The 13,742-nt window shown below is 35.6% G+C and overlaps 1 protein-coding gene across 7 annotated transcripts in view; it reads left to right on the forward strand.

Annotated features, from left to right (window-relative positions):
* LINGO2 (leucine rich repeat and Ig domain containing 2) overlaps positions 1-13,742 on the forward strand; it is a 483,020-nt gene that overhangs the window by 165,174 nt on the left and 304,104 nt on the right. The window lies entirely within an intron of this gene.

The raw sequence follows: 13,742 nt of genomic DNA on the forward strand, positions 1-13,742 counted from the left end.
AGATCTAAGTAATTTTTGAATTTCTCAGTTATTTCTATTACATTTCCATCAATCTGAGTGAAAAAAAAAACTAGATTAATGTGAATGCATTCATTATGTCAATATGTATTTTCTGTATTGTGTGTTTATTGGGACTGTTGTGTTTATTCGTGACTTTATTAGAAGGAAGACTGAAAGTAATTCTTGAGACCCCTGGCCTATGTTTGCAATTTTCATTGCTATATAGTTTTCAAAGTAAGAGATTCTTATTCCTGCTCTTAAACATAGCTTTTAATAATGATATCTGAAAGGTAATTGTATTCTATATTTGGAAAATCTAGTTTTCTAGAATTCAGAATACCTCAGAGAAGCTGGCTTATTTTGTTATAATGATTTTATTGTAATTAAGTACTGTGGAAGGCTGCTGTTTCTACCAGAAAAAATATGTTACCAAGAAAATATTAACCTGAATATCTCCTCCAGGTTTTTTTGCTGTTTATTTTGACACTTTTCTTGTCCTACCCCTGAATTTTATCCTTGAAATTGTCTTAATTGTCGTTAGGAAAGAACTTTCTTCTCTAGTCTTTTTGCCATTGAAATGGCCATTTCTGCTATATTAGGCATGGTGAAACAAAGTTTTCAAAATATGTCCTCTTATATGTGTCCTCAACAGCAAGCTATGCAACAGCCACTCCAAATTTGTGTTGGGGAAAAGAATTACCCCTCTTGACAGAAGTGCCACTAGGAGCACTTGTATGTTCAAGGTGGAAAATTGGGCATTTTGAAAAACAAAATCAGCAGCTTTCCCAGCACCTGGAACAAGGGAGTGAATATTCTTCTATTCAGTTTTTGGGTAACAAGCTGATCCCCAAGGCTGGGCATTTTATTATATTGAATTTCTTAAGAAGGGAGAGGAAAGAAAAGTGACTTAGCCTTTGCTTGAGTTAAACTTCCTATGAGATGGTGGGTGGTGATTATAAGAGAAAAGTAGTAGCATTGCTTTCAGGGCTCCTTCTGAGGATGGAAGACATTAAAAAAAAAAAAGTGTCTGGCAGTCTCTTTTAAATACTAGAAATGGCAGAAAATTTCCAGGTTTTAAGAAGAGCCCAGACACAATGATTTTCCATGCAGATGGCTAGGCATTTTACAATCAGATTTATGAAAAGGAAAAAAAAAAAAAGAATGGGTGCATTTCAAAGTGGTTCTGGTGCAATTCTCCAGATGTCATGTTGTACATAGGTTTCTTCTATCTTGAGTTTGCAAAGCCAGCAGAAGAGGGAAAAACACTAGCAGTCACAAGTCTGATGGCTAAAGCTATAATTTTACATGGGTTTAATCACAATTTCCATGATTATGTTTAATTATGTTTAATGGAAATTTAAGAATGTACTTAAACACTTGCAGAATTTGGGTATATTTGGTGGAATTACAGCAAAAGGACTGAAAGTTAAAACCATGAGTAGAATTTCCAAAGCATCTGTAGGTGACATAGCAGCAGGCTTAAGATGCTCTTTCTGCATTACATATGATAATTTTGTAGCTTTTATAAGATAGAAATCACAAAAAATAATATAATGTTTTAAAAACTATTTGGCAAAGAGCATTTATTTTTTTTTCAAACTAGTATTATGACTTTTTATGCATAATAACCACTTCTGACTTACTTTGACTGTATGTGTAATTAAATCTGAAGGTGCCATTGATTCTAATTACTTATGTGCAATTTTTGGTATTGACATTTCAATAACAAAACACCAATATTCAATTTTGAGTTAGCAATAAGCCACTGTCAGTAAGAATAGACTAATATATCTTTATGATGATGAGCTTGTATGGGGTAATGCGATGTTTTTAATCAAGGGTAGGTTCAGAGTTGTAATTTGAAATTCTATTTTTAAAAAGGTTTGAGGAACTATTGGAAGTAAATTGCCTTTCATTCTGCCTTTTGTTTTCATCCCTCTGAAAAGATTCATTACTGACTATTCAACTTGTTTTCCTAACATTCTTGTGGTGAATTTGGGATGCACAGTGCATAACATCTGTGAATTTCCATAAAATGAGGCTGTGAAAGTTTTCTCTATGCTTTCCATTTGATGTTAGAAACCTCCCTGAGTAGATTTTAGGCATCTCAAGAATGTTTCTGTCTTTACTGATCTAGATTATACTAAATGCTGCTGTAAAGCATTATAAACCAATAGGTTTAATGATTCTTACCATTCCAGGAAAAAAGAAAGGGGGCAAAATGTGTTTTCATACATGCATATGTATTTCTTTTCAAAAGAGAAAAGAGAATGATTTGATAAACTGAAATTTTTCATACGTGCAAATATCATACATTTTTTTGCCCAGGATGTTTCAAATAAAACTAGATGAGAGGTGGTGTTATATAACTATGGCTGTTGTTGAAAGTGTGATTTTGCAGGCAGATAAACTTAGTTTACTTCCCTAGGCCAACACTGCTGTAAGAACTGATTTTTTCATCCAACCCTCAATTTCAGCCTACCAGTCCAACAGATAATTTTAATATTAACAAATGTAGCTAAATTTTTTATCAGTGCAGTACTTGTATAAAAATAATTTACTATCAGTTCCAAAATCTTCTATATTGACTCATATTTCTAATAGTCTAAATTTCTACATTTCTTGAGTAAATGCTCTGATTTTGGTGGATTAGTGTCTATATATTGAGGAAAATATGTGGCTCTAGAACACTCCTAGAGCAGAACACAAAAGATTCTGGATGATTGTAATTTTTTTCCTGCTCTTTAACCTACAAATATAGGTTATTAAAAGTACCTATCCAGGGATTGGGTAATAAAATTATTTAAGGTTCCTCATAGTTCTCAGTGTGAGAAGATCAGCATGCCTGAAAAGAAGAAAAGGTTATCATTAAGCTTTGCTTTTGAGACCAAAAGTTGATATTCTTCAACTGTAAAGAAAACTTGGAATAGCTGTGCTGAAATTACTAGAAATGCATATGTGTTGTTAGGTGAATAAAAGAGAGTAAATTCCCTCAGGTTTAAAATACATTTTCATCCACGTGCTCAAATAATCTCTAACTATTCTATCTAGTACCTTCAAAAGTAGCAGGTGACCTCAGACAGTCAGATTTTACAGCCAGAAGGGGTCTGATATTCACAAAATTCTGACCATTTCCTTCATGAAATTCAGGCTTCTTCTAAATTCAAAATGCACATCCAAAAAGTCACTTGGAGACATCTTTACACTGGAGATGCAAGACCTGCTGATTCTTGAAACTGTTAGAATAAATTAAAACAATTCATTTCAGTTTTCTTTGGGTGTAATCTTGTGCTGTTATGTATGCAGTCATCTGCATACTTTGAGTTGTACAGGCAGTTATAGTCCAAGTTACACTTGGACTTTAAATAAGTGTTTGGATTTATTTGGAGTCCTTAAGTTTACTCAGTCTTGACTTTCCAGATGAAAAGTCAGAAATATGCTTTAGACCATGGGCTTTAGGAGTCCACATTCCAATACAATCAACAGATGTTTAAAACTGTTTAAATACAGTAAACAAGGCCTTTCTTTGGCGAGATGTGGTTTATCCAGTGAAGACGTTCCAGTTTATTCCCTGGTCTCTTCCAACATTAAGTGATGTCTACGTTTGCAGGGTACTAAAACTGCTGGTTAGGAAATAGAAACTTAACTCCAATATTCTTTGTTTTAGAAAAGTCAAGCAGAGATGAAAAAAATATCTTGGAGAAGCAATCTGCTGGAAAAAGTAAAGTTACAAACAACAAATAAAAAGATGTTTTCTTTAGGCCTGGAAATGTAGGAAAGCTTTGTTATTCAACTACTCTGAAGACACTTCCTATGTTTGGCAGAACATAAAGACATCTTAAGAAATGCTCAAAGATCTCTTGCCAAATCTTAGTAACAATGTTAATATGCTTCCATTTTCTGTCTTAAGAGAGAAGTATCATTTTAGATTGTGTGTCTTGGTTGAAACAGTTAATTCCAGCCTCTCTGACTTTCCTCCATGCCTCACTCACAATCCTACTGTGCATCCTTAAATCATTGTGAATTGCATTTTTATCTTTGCAGCCCAATCTTTGGTATGGAATTTTGAAATGAGAGATCAGCACAGAAAAATACTGTACTGCATTTCATTAATCAGAAGGTATATGAGGAGGAAAAAAAGCAATAACTTTGTATACTATTTCTGTCAACACAAGGGTTACACCAGAGTTAACGGAGAAGGTAGAAGGAGAATTCAGCAACATAATATATGTAACTCTCCAAAACTGAAGCAAGTCAGTTGGTTTATTCTGACTTTGGAAGAAGAATTTACATGCTCAAAGTAGTCTTTAGTTCCTGACTGGCAAAAGGAAAGCCAAACCAAACCATAACCTTGATAATCTTAAAAGTCCCATTTAACCTAGGCCACTGTATGGTTCTGTGATAAAAAAATCAGCTATGTAACAGCCCACTGATATACAGATTTTTAATAACTATGTAGTTGACCACAGTTTGACACTTTACATTATTTTACATAATCTCTTTTTTTAATGTAGCTGTGGTTTCTGGTAAAATATTTTCAGTACCAGTAGAGATTGTATAGAAGCTTTTGGCCTCAAAATTAAGTCTCAGTATTGAAAAACAACTTTCAGAGCTTTATTTCATCCTTGTTTACTACATCACTATAAATTAAATCATCTTTGGACTATAAAATCAGATGCACTACACCTTTAAGTCTAATTATGAAAGCCACTGCCTTCTGCCTCATTTTAGTCACATACAGTGGACTTTTTGACAGGGAATGTTTAATAATGTGATACCTCAGGCCTGAAAATCCAAGAGCTCAGGATGCTGAAAAGCTACAATCAAGTGAGAAACAGTCAGGAGCTCTGCCAGCTCTCTGGGCAAGCCTTGCCTCAAGTCTAGTAAAAACCCCTTTAGTGTGCAAGGAAGAACTGGTGACCCAGGCGCGAGAATGAGAAGGGCCACAGGTCAGTAGAACTCCCAAGTAATGTACTGTGACATGTCTTGAGAGAGTACTTAAGGAGAGAGGCGAGAAAGGACAGTTCTTGGCCTCTCTGGAACATGGAAAAGGAGTTAAGAGTATTCAAAATGTAGAAAATGGTATTTTCTGCAAAAGTCTGAAAGTGTTGTCCCTGTAAATATTAGAACAGAAAATTGGAATGTCATCATATTCTTGTGCTTAAAAGCATGAAGAGTGAGGAGTGAATCTGGAATAATAAAAAAAGATAATCTCAGTAAAATATAAGTGTTTTAATGAAAATTTGGAGGCAAAGGAGCAACATCTTCCTTTCTTTATATTTAAATAGAAGGCTAAGAAAAAAAGTATCTTCAAATTTCAGAGAGGATCATCAAGATTTTGTCAAGACTACTCTTGCATTTGTTAGTTTATTTAGGTAGAGTTCCTGTTTTGTCTCTGAAGCATGCTGACACCACTTGAAAGCCATTATTTGAACTCAGTCTAGTAAGTATGCAGAAGAAATCGGTGCAAAATTCTTTTTCTGTTTTCCACACTTAAAGGTGCTTCTGCTTCTGCAAATTTGAATTTAAACGAAACCTGTCTGTAATCATTTCTTCACAAAATTTGGTACTCTAATGGGAAAAAATATTTTGGAAACAATGGCACAAAATCAGAACAGATTAAATTTAAAGATTCCAATGAAAGGAGAGCTGTCATACCATTTATTAAACGTATTCACTCTAAAAATTGTCATTTACATTAAACAGAAAGCATTCACCATTTCAATCTCTTGATGTCACCTTAGCCTAGAAGATCAGTGCCTCTGTTGGACATAAAGGTGCACCTGGAAGATGGGATGGATAGAGAAAAGGGAATAAACCAAGAACTGTGTTATTTTAGTTTTCCTTTGAACACTGGGATTGTGGAATGGGATGACCTTTAAGGACCCTTCCAAGTTAAGTCTTTCTATGATTACAACAGTGATGCCTTTCACAATCAAAGACTCATCATTATAGGACTAAGCAGGCTATTTCTGCAGTACTCATGCATATATGAAAATTTCCCATTTTCATTAAAGTCAAATTTGTCATGAAAATTAAAGGTCATATCCTAAACGGATCTAAATCCTGTTATCTCTGAAGTTATATTCATTTACAAGAAGTTATGTTTTGGAAAATATGCTGACTCTGTATTGAAGTTCATGGAAGAAATATTTTGAAATATTTCTGATGAAAGACTTTATAGAAGTTGCCACATTTATTAATTTGAACATTTTCAGAGTGAAGGTGTTTATGACTTTTTTGTTACTATGATATATCCATATATTATGACTTTGATTTTGCTCTACCTAAAAAAAAATATCAGATATCAAAATTCAGGAGAAGCTTGTTTCATGCAGTAATATCCTTCACTTGGTATCCAGGAACCAAAAATACATCTATTAATTTCAGTCACTAAATATTAGGATGGCCTACACTGTATTATCAAATCAGTAATAATTTAACAAATGTTATGAAGAAAGAGGAAAAAGAAGTCACAGCTATATTGTCCCTACCTTAGACACCTACAGTGTCCATAGAAAGCTAATAGCTGCCTAAATTTTATAAAAAGTAAAAAAAACCCAACCCAAACAAACAAAAACCCCAAAAATCACAAAATCAACAAATCACCCAAAAACAAATAAAAGCCTACCAAAACCAAAATCAAACTTGAACTAAATGCACCAAACCCATTTATTTTCATGCAAAAAAACCTAGTAGACCTAAAATGGTATATAGTGAAGGAAATTAAGGACGCACATACTAAAACCATGCAAACTTCTTAAGCCTATGTGTCTCCTAACACCTCACAGCATACTTTCAAATATTTGGTTTTATGTTTTTATTAATTATGCCATTTGAATGTAATGTTTTCTTTCAGAATCATAACTTAAGATGAGTCAGATGACTCAATTCTGTCACAACCAGACTTAGAAGTAGTAATGACATATTGAGCCACTGCAGTTACTGATATGGTCAGCACTTCTAAAATTGTGCTTATCTTATGCACTGCCTGATTTTTCTTTTGCTTCCTTTGCCCCTTTTAGTTTGAAAACCACTCTTATTTTTAGGAAGGATTTCTTTTTTATGATGGAGTTTCCTCATTGCATTTCAAATTATCACAATTGATCAGATTCAGATTTATCTGTCTAGCTACTTTATGCTATTTACAGTGTCCCACTTTCCCACTTTTTCATGAACCACCCTTTAAAGGAAAGTAGCTCTTCATAACCGGGCAGTTGACCCTTCATGAGGCAGGGCTGCTCTTGATAAAAACAGAACTGTAGCATTTATAACTTTAATAAAAAAAAAAATTCAAGGAATCTGTAGTGTTTGAAGTGTCAATTGGACCCATAACATACACTATAATCAGAGAACCAGCATTGAATCAGAATTGAATAATTTTGGTTGGAAAGGACTTTAAAGGCCCTCTAGTTCCAGTCCCATGAGCAGGGATGCCACTTCCTTGATCAGGTTGCTCAAAACCCCATCTAACCTGACCTTGGACAATTCCAGGCATGAGGCATCCACAATTTTGAGCAACCTTTTCCAGTCTTTTACTAACCTCACAGTAAAGGATTTCTTCCTAAGATCAAACTTTCCTTCTTTCAGAGTAATGACAAAATGACATTACCTCTTCTCCTATTACTATATGGCCTTGTGAAAAATCATGCAGTTGTGCAATGCAATAACATGATGCAGAGCAGGAAAAAACCCCAAACAAATAATTAATTAAAGCCTCAGAAGATAGTGAGATCATATTTTTTATGCTTGGACAACCCTGGGGAAAAAAAACACTTTCAACACATCTATGTGCACAGGCTAAAAAAGCTGCATAGCATTCTAAAATTATGTCAGTGAAGGTGAAAGTGATACAATTTTTTAAATGGGGACAATAGACAGAAGAAAAGATATAGAGAAATGTGGAATTAAGTTGTAGTATAAAAGAAATTCCCAGTGGTGTTTGCCAAAATTTGCCAAAGATGACAGGCTGACGAACCTGAAGAGAAAAGTAAATTTCTCCGAGGAAAAAATAACTTGGTGTGGACACCATTCTGATTAATGCACCTGATCCACTAGCATTAAGACTCTGATTCTACCTATGCAAAATTCCTTCACATTATTTAAACTGTACGGCTGTGAAGGCTAGTGCATACTTTGCGTGTGAAGAGCTTAGACATTTTAAGGTGTAAATTATGTGGTGTGATAATATTCTAGCTTCATTTAACCATCTTATAGAATTCCTCAACTCTACTAAGCATGTTTATGGGAATTCATTTTACAAAGATGATATGCAGTGTGTAGAAACAAAAAAAAAATAGTTGCTGCAGCTGTTGTTAGCAAAATGTATATTTTGTGTGTAGCAGCAGGTAGATAGATAATGGTTAGCAGACCTGCATCCTGTGGAGAAAGACACATTTTCTGGGTCACTAAAAGGCCAGCTCACTCACTTTAGGTAAAATAGTAATTGAAGGGTAGAAGATTTACTATGGCAGTGGATTGGAGATTCTAGTTCACTTAAATAAAACACAGGTTTTGGTAGTCAGAAACGGGTTTTTTTCTTTCTTTATGAACTGTCCAGGTTCTGGGCTGTTCCCCTGCTGTTTGAATTCCAGTTTTTGCCTTAAGTTCATTTCTCCCTCAGTGCACAGACAGTTTCAGATACTCTGTCTGTTAGTGAAATGCTGAGAAGGCTGTCATGTTCCGTCTCTCATTTCTTTCCCTTCAGTTACATAAATAACAAGAATTTCAATGCTGTCGCTCCAGGATTATGTGAACCCTTAAACATAACCAAGATTTCTTTGAGAGTGGCTGAGACCAGCATTGGATATTGCAAGCTCTGAGGCATTAGGTCTTTTTCTCTGTCTTCACCAATGAATGTATCAGCTTAATTTCAAAGCAGCTGTGAATAAAGTTGAAGTCCTCTGAAGGACTCTGCCATGGGGCTGGGCCTGCCCCTTTGGGGTCTGACTGGAGGGGTTGCATTGCCTTGCACTTGTGCTCCTGCCCAAGTCACTTTGGAGATTCCCATGGAAGGTTGGGTTTGTACCTGTAAGCAAACAAGTGGCAGCCAAATGGGAGAACCAGTTCCAAAAAACTACTGCTCATAGAGACAGGTGTGAGTCTTGCCTGAAGACTGAAAAGGAAAATCATAAGTGCCATTTCACTGATCAGAGGAAGAATTTTTCCTGTTAAACCAGATGAGGATTTTGTTTCCAAAATGCTGTATTTATCTGGAGGCTGCTGCATAAAGGAAAAAGCTAAACATTTCAGAGGAAAATTTATATAAATAGTTAAGCTGCCATTAGTATAAGTTCTCTCTTTACTACAATGCCTCGTGTTCTCCTTCAATTAAAGTATCATACTTATCTTACATAATCTTCTAATGATATATTTCCGGTTAAAATGCTGGGATTTTTATCTCCATTCTCAAATTAACATCGTGGCACATTCAGCACACTCAATAAGAACAAAAGCTATGAGAAGGAAAAATTTGTGATTTCTGAAATAGGTATTTAGCAGAGGAATGAATTTTGAATTAACACATGTTGGAAAATACTTAGATAATTTTGCCTTTAAGGACACTCTTACTGAAGTCTTTCAAAGTAAGCACATTGTACTTGAATATATTTAATGTTTTTAAATAATTTATCCTTTCTTATGAGATGGTTCTCAGATCTCAAGTACATGCAAAAAAAAAGTTAAAAAAAAAGACAACACAAAATTAGCTTGGTACTTTGGTAAAATGTAAATGATTACATTATTGTATCTCATTAATTTATTTTCGGTTGAAATCAAGACTTGGAGAAGTAAAAGCTTTACATTTTTGTAGCCTTTAAAGGACACAGAGGACTAGACAAGTGTAGTGCTTTTATGAGTCTTCTACCTGTGTCCTATTTGGTGATGGGAAACACCACTGAGAATATGGAGTCCTACAGAGTTTTAGTCTTTTAGTCCTGCATGAATCATAATTACTGCAAATATGAAAAGTAATAAAGAACTTATTGTGTTTTGAAATTACCGTCCTCAGGGGGAAAAACCCCACCCCTTCTTTTGTATGTTTTCCAGCTATTCTTCTATCCCTGACACACACATTTTAAAGAATATTTACTACAATAGACTCTTATGGCCTGTATTTATCTAAACGGTAAACAAAAGCATTCAAAAGAGACCTTTCAAAAATTCAAGAGAATCTGAAAGTGTTTTGAGGTAAGTAAGTCTTTAGTTAGGCATCACTATTATTTCTGTCTAACTAGGGAACCTCTGCTGAACTCCATAAGACAGTTCTGCAGAGTTCTGTAAGCGGTACAAAGGACTAACTTCTCTTTGCAGTGATTTTGCTCCCCTTCTTCTCTCAGGTAGTAATAGAAGGTGTTTATTCTTTGGTCTTCAAACTTCATTAAAGCATTGTTTTGTTTAAATATTTAGGAATACAGTAACACAACTGCCAAACCTGTAGTTTAAATAATGTTACCACTATAGGCTGTAGGATGTTCTCTTTTTTATGTCTGGAAAGTGTAATAAAATCTGCAGACAGGACCAATTGTGTAGATAGACCTTAAACATTGCTTTTTGGTTTGTTTTTGGTTTTTTTTGCTTATTGTCTTAAGTGTTGTGTGAATGGACAGAGCATGAGTAAAGGCAGAGATTCCTGAAGAACTTTGAAGCACCAATTTTGGAGAAATTTTCTTTTTTTACCATAGGAATTCATTCTTTTGTGAATAGTGTTATCTAAATTATTATGCGATTTTGGTTTTATTTTATGCCCCACCATAAAACCATCCTGGAGGTGTCACATTAATTCCTTTTATGGCAGCACAAAAATAAAAGTAAGCACTAAAAGTCTCCAAATGAAAGTTTTAACAGCTTTCAGAAAGAAAGACAGAAAGAATTGTTCAACAAGTCTAAGCCCAACTAAATAGATCATAGCTTAAAAAATTAATTTCTAGAAAAATGCTTGGTTTTGAGCATATTTAGTTCTAAAACTAAAACTGCTGAAGCCTGTAAACATAGAAAACAGCATTTATAGTTGAAAAGAGGACGCATATTACAACTTCTTTGACATTATTTAATTTGTATCTGATGGCACCATTTGATGAAACCAAAACTGACCTCATAAAACATCTGTATCACTGAAATTTTTTATTAGAAATGGGGCAAAAGTTCCCAATTACTGTCCCTTTGTGTGAGCAAATTTTTATGACAGCCAGATGAAATGAGCTTTCTCCTGTTGGTTTGTTTGTTTGTTTGTTTGTATGTTTGGTTTTTTCAAGTAATTAACATGTATTGGTTAGCCTGGATAAAAATATGTCTTATCTCCTATCAGAGCCTTTCAAAGGAAAAATTATTATGTTACCTTTCTCAGGTGTTTATTGTCATTAATATGTGGAAAAAATAGTAGGAAAAAATAATAACTATAATGCTCCAAAAATTAGGTATACATTAAATTCTGGCTACTAACCTTAAAAAGGAAGCAGTTGCTATAAATTGATCAGATGTATTGGGCTTCCATATGAAGACTGCATCTCTTTCCCTTGACAAAAAGACATTTGCAGGAATGTGGGACATTTTAATTTCTAAAGACAATGTCAATAGGAATAAATAAGTACTTCCTCAGAAAACTAAAGACAAATAAAAAAATGTCCTGGAAGAAATATGGGAGTTCCAAAGGGAATATTTTCACAGAAAAGGGAATATTTTCACAGAAGGGAAAATCTCTGGAACTGGTTATTCCTGGAATTTATTAAGTATAATTTGTATCTAGACTGAAGAACCAAACAGAAAAGTGAAATGGAGCAGGATCTTTGCTTCTACAAACAAGGTACAATCTCTCAGGCAGGGAGATCTGAATAAGTGGGTTGGCAATACTGAAATATTTAACTGTTTCACCAGCCTTGTAGGGTGCTCAGTAGCTCTGTTCAAAAACTGAGCAGCTCAACAAGCAGCAGCACCTTGTGTGAGCCAGGGCAGAGGTGTAGAAGGATATTTTGGCCTGAGGATCTCAGGTCTGTGCATGCAAGCACAAGTGATTTCTTTGCAGCACTGCTGTGCAATTCCAGTAACTCTGTATGGCAGCCAAGGTGGCTGTTTCCCTAAGGGGATCAGAGGAAGGAAGATTTCTGCCATTTCCTGTCACTTTGCAAGGCATCATTTTAGACTGCCTTGCTAATAAGTGAAGTGTAGCTTAGGGCAAAGAGACTTACCTTTCAGATAAAATTTCAGTCTGAAAACTTTAGGGAACTGGCTTTACTTGTATATTCAAGTTTGTAATGTGATTATCAGTATTCAGTGATATTGGGCCATGAAACAGATCTGGGTGTTAGTAAGAAATTGGTAGAATGGTCTTTCACCTTCAGGATTTTTTTCCTTTTTCCACTCTGATAATAAGAAATTTACTAGACCATAATGGTTAAGACAGAAAGGATTTTAAATTTTAAATTCATTTTAATATGATTAAATGAAACAAGTTTTCTGGGATTACACATTACAATGCTGAAAAAGGTACTCACAACCTCTAATCCAGCTCTCTGTTTTTATAGTTTAAGGCGGTATAGGTCTTCTGAACAGTAAGCAGAACAAAAGATTATTTGGTGTTAGAGAGTACCCAATTTCCAAGATCATATAGTCCAACTTATCTGCATGATCCACATCCTTCACTAGATCAAATTCTCATCCAGCCTGAGTTTGAACACTTCCAAGGATGGGGCTATCCACAACTTCTCTGGACAACCTGTGCCAATGTTTACCACTCTCATGTATAAAATATCTTCCTTATACTAAATCTACACAAATACGCTCAAATCTCTTTCAATTTAAAACTCTTGCCTCTTTTCCTGTCCCTAAGGATCTTAGAAAAGATGACACTGTCTTTCATACAGACTCCCTTTTAGTCTGCAATGAGGCCTTCAGGAGTGGTCTATTCTCTAGGCCAAAAAAATTCCATCTTCTCAATCTTCCTTCATAAAGAAGATCTTTCAGCCCTCTGGTCATTAAGGGATTATGGAGCATCATTAAATGGTCCTCTTCTGGACCTGCACTAGCAGGTCCATGACCTTCCTTTGCTGAGACCCCAGAGCTGGATGCAGATTCCAGGTGGGCTCTCCAACGCTGCTTTGGATGCAGCCCAGGACACGTTTGGCTCTCTGGGCTGGGAGTGATGGGTCACGTCCACGTTTTCATCCATCACCATTCCCAAATCGTTCTTGGCATGACTGCTGCCAGTCCCTTCATCCACCAGCCCATCCTGATACTGTTGGTTACCCTGACCCAGGTGCAGGACTTTGCACTTGCCCTTGTTGAACTTCAAGAGATTTCCCCTCTCAGACCTGTCAGGGTCCCTCCGAATGGCATCCCTTTGCTCCATCAAATCCAGTGTAGTCTGCAAACTTCCTGAGAGTGTACTCAATCCCACTATGTCATCAAAGAAGATGTTTATGGCATAGTTGCCAGTATAGACCCTTGATGGGCATCACTTATCACTGGTTTCTACCTGGACATTGAGACAATGACTATAAAACTTTTTGGGTATGGCCATCCAGACAATTCCTCACCCAGTTAAACACCCATCTGTCCATCCATCCATCCATCCCATACCTGTCCCATTTAGTTGCAGGAATGTTTGGAGGACTGCACCAAAGGCTTCCTAGGTAAATGACATCTGTAGTTGTTTCCTTGTCCACCGTTCAGTCATTCCATCATAGAAAGCCACTTGAATTAGTAAGGCATGATTTGGTCTGTGAAGTCACACTGGTGTGTCACTTCCC

Source organism: Zonotrichia leucophrys, chromosome Z, assembly GCF_028769735.1.
Source record: "Zonotrichia leucophrys gambelii isolate GWCS_2022_RI chromosome Z, RI_Zleu_2.0, whole genome shotgun sequence".
NCBI lineage: Eukaryota > Metazoa > Chordata > Aves > Passeriformes > Passerellidae > Zonotrichia > Zonotrichia leucophrys.